Raw genomic sequence first — 4,003 nt, forward strand, 5'->3', positions numbered from 1 at the left:
AAGCATGCCGATTTAACTACCATATAAGAGCATTTTTCAGCTTCATGAAAATTTGCCTAAACCAGACAGAATTTTAAAGAAGATACATTTCCTAGAGGTTTTAAAAACCGTTTTGATAGTTTAAGACTGATTTTTTTTGGTTTGAGGAAAAAAATCATCTTTGATGTTTGGAGGGCTTCTGAGACACCCTGCTGGAATGCACATTTGAAACCCTAGCTAGGGTTAGGGTTAGCATTCCCACAACAGGTAGATGTTTTTTACTGTCAGTGGTGCATTCCGGGCCCCCAGTTATCTTTAGGGTGAATGATAATTTGCTCCTATCTGCACTTTTAGTTTTCGGACAGTTTTGGTCACCTTTTTGTATATTGCCCTATCCAGTGATTTTATCCAAAACTGAGCCAGATGAAAAGTGTGAAGAATACCTGTTCTAATGGGTAAACTCTCTTCATTTAGTCATTTAAAGTGCAGCTAAAAGTGCAACAGCGGGCAAAATTCTATGGTTCTTGTAACCCTAACCCTAGCCAGGCATTAAAAGCATGCCGATTTAACTACCATTTAACAGCATTTTTCAGCTTCATGAAAATTTGCCTAAACCAGACAGAATTTTAAAGAATATACATTTCCTAGAGGTTTTAAAAACCGTTTTGATAGTATAAGACTGATTTTTTTTGGTTTGAGGAAAAAAATCATCTTTGATGTTTTGAGGGCTTCTGAGACACCCTGCTGGAATGCACATTTGAAACCCTAGCTAGGGTTAGGGTTAGCATTCCCACAACAGGTAGAAGTTTTTTACTGTCAGTGCTGCATTCCGGGTCCCCAGTTATCTTTAGGATGAGTGATAATTTGCTCCTATCTGCACTTTTAGTTTTCGGACAGTTTTGGTCACCTTTTTGTATATTGCCCTATCCAGTGATTTTATCCAAAACTGAGCCAGATGAAAAGTGTGAAGAATACCTGTTCTAATGGGTAAACTCTCTTCATTTTGTCATTTAAAGTGCAGCTAAAAGTGCAACAGCGGGCAAAATTCTATGGTTCTTGTAACCCTAACCCTAGCCAGGCATTAAAAGCATGCCGATTTAACTACCATTTAAGAGCATTTTTCAGCTTCATGAAAATTTGCCTAAACCAGACAGAATTTTAAAGAAGAACATTTCCTAGAGGTTTTAGAAACCGTTTTGATAGTTTGAGACTGATTTTTTGGAGTTTGAGGAAAAAATTCAACTTTGATGTTTGGAGGGCTTCTGAGACACCCTGCTGGAATGCACATTTGAAACCCTAGCTAGGGTTAGGGTTAGTATTCCCACAACAGGTAGAATTTTTTTACTGTCAGTGCTGCATTCCGGTTCCCCAGTTATCTTTAAGATGAGTGATAATTTGCTCCTATCTGCACTTTTAGTTTTCGGACAGTTTTGGTCACCTTTTTGTATATTGCCCTATCCAGTGATTTTATCCAAAACTGAGCCAGATGAGAAGTGTGAGGAATACCTGTTCTAATGGGTAAACTCTCTTCATTTTGTCATTTAAAGTGCAGCTAAAAGTGCAACAGCGGGCAAAATTCTATGGTTCTTGTAACCCTAACCCTAGCCAGGCATTAAAAGCATGCCGATTTAACTACCATTTAAGAGCATTTTTCAGCTTCATGAAAATTTGCCTAAACCAGACAGAATATTAAAGAAGATACATTTCCTAGAGGTTTTAAAAACCATTTTGATAGTTTAAGACTGATTTTTTTTGGTTTGAGGAAAAAAATCATCTTTGATGTTTGGAGGGCTTCTGAGACACCCTGCTGGAATGCACATTTGAAACCCTAGCTAGGGTTAGGGTTAGCATTCCCACAACAGGTAGAAGTTTTTTACTGTTAGTGCTGCATTCCGGGTCCCCAGTTATCTTTAGGATGAGTGATAATTTGCTCCTATCTGCACTTTTAGTTTTCGGACAGTTTTGGTCACCTTTTTGTATATTGCCCTATCCAGTGATTTTATCCAAAACTGAGCCAGATGAAAAGTGTGAAGAATACCTGTTCTAATGGGTAAACTCTCTTCATATTGACATTTAAAGTGCAGCTAAAAGTGCAACAGCGTCAAAATTCTATGGTTCTTGTAACCCTAACCCTAGCCAGACATTAAAAGCATGCCGATTTAACTACCATTTAACAGCAATTTTTCAGCTTCATGACAATTTGCCTAAACCAGACAGATTATTAAAGAAGATACTTTTCCTAGAGGTTTTAAAAACCGTTTTGATAGTTTGAGACTGATTTTTTGGAGTTTGAGGAAAAATTCAACTTTGATGTTTGGAGGGCTTCTGAGACACCCTGCCGGAACTTACATTTGAAACCCTAGGTAGGGTTAGGGTTAGCATTCCCACAACAGGTAGAAGTTTTTTACTGTCAGTGCTGCATTCCGGTTCCCCAGTTATCTTTAAGATGAGTGATAATTTGCTCCTATCTGCACTTTTAGTTTTCGGACAGTTTTGGTCACCTTTTTGTATATTGCCCTATCCAGTGATTTTATCCAAAACTGAGCCAGATGAAAAGTGTGAAGAATACCTGCTCTAATGGGTAAACTCTCTTCATTTTGTCATTTAAAGTGCAGCTAAAAGTGCAACAGCGGGCAAAATTCTATGGTTCTTGTAACCCTAACCCTAGCCAGGCATTAAAAGCATGCCGATTTAACTACCATTTAAGAGCATTTTTCAGCTTCATGAAAATTTGCCTAAACCAGACAGAATTTTAAAGAAGATACATTTCCTAGAGGTTTTAAAAACCGTTTTGATAGTTTAAGACTGATTTTTTTTGGTTTGAGGAAAAAAATCATCTTTGATGTTTGGAGGGCTTCTGAGACACCCTGCTGGAATGCACATTTGAAACCCTAGCTAGGGTTAGGGTTAGCATTCCCACAACAGGTAGATGTTTTTTACTGTCAGTGGTGCATTCCGGGCCCCCAGTTATCTTTAGGGTGAATGATAATTTGCTCCTATCTGCACTTTTAGTTTTCGGACAGTTTTGGTCACCTTTTTGTATATTGCCCTATCCAGTGATTTTATCCAAAACTGAGCCAGATGAAAAGTGTGAAGAATACCTGCTCTAATGGGTAAACTCTCTTCATTTTGTCATTTAAAGTGCAGCTAAAAGTGCAACAGCGGGCAAAATTCTATGGTTCTTGTAACCCTAACCCTAGCCAGGCATTAAAAGCATGCCGATTTAACTACCATTTAAGAGCATTTTTCAGCTTCATGAAAATTTGCCTAAACCAGACAGAATATTAAAGAAGATACATTTCCTAGAGGTTTTAAAAACCGTTTTGATAGTTTAAGACTGATTTTTTTTGGTTTGAGGAAAAAAATCATCTTTGATGTTTGGAGGGCTTCTGAGACACCCTGCTGGAATGCACATTTGAAACCCTAGCTAGGGTTAGGGTTAGCATTCCCACAACAGGTAGAATTTTTTTACTGTCAGTGCTGCATTCCGGTTCCCCAGTTATCTTTAAGATGAGTGATAATTTGCTCCTATCTGCACTTTTAGTTTTCGGACAGTTTTGGTCACCTTTTTGTATATTGCCCTATCCAGTGATTTTATCCAAAACTGAGCCAGATGAAAAGTGTGAAGAATACCTGTTCTAATGGGTAAACTCTCTTCATTTTGTCATTGAAAGTGCAGCTAAAAGTGCAACAGCGGGCAAAATTCTATGGTTCTTGTAACCCTAGCCCTAGCCAGGCATTAAAAGCATGCCGATTTAACTACCATTTAACAGCATTTTTCAGCTTCATGAAAATTTGCCTAAACCAGACAGAATTTTAAAGAAGATACATTTCCTAGAGGTTTTAGAAACCGTTTTGATAGTTTGAGAATGATTTTTTGGAGTTTGAGGAAAAAATTCAACTTTGATGTTTGGAGGGCTTCTGAGACACCCTGCTGGAATGCACATTTGAAACCCTAGCTAGGGTTAGGGTTAGCATTCCCACAACAGGTAGAAGTTTTTTACTGTCAGTGCTGCATTCCGGG

The sequence above is a fragment of the Lepisosteus oculatus genome, unplaced genomic scaffold, assembly GCF_040954835.1.
Source record: "Lepisosteus oculatus isolate fLepOcu1 unplaced genomic scaffold, fLepOcu1.hap2 HAP2_SCAFFOLD_44, whole genome shotgun sequence".
Classification (NCBI taxonomy): domain Eukaryota; kingdom Metazoa; phylum Chordata; class Actinopteri; order Semionotiformes; family Lepisosteidae; genus Lepisosteus; species Lepisosteus oculatus.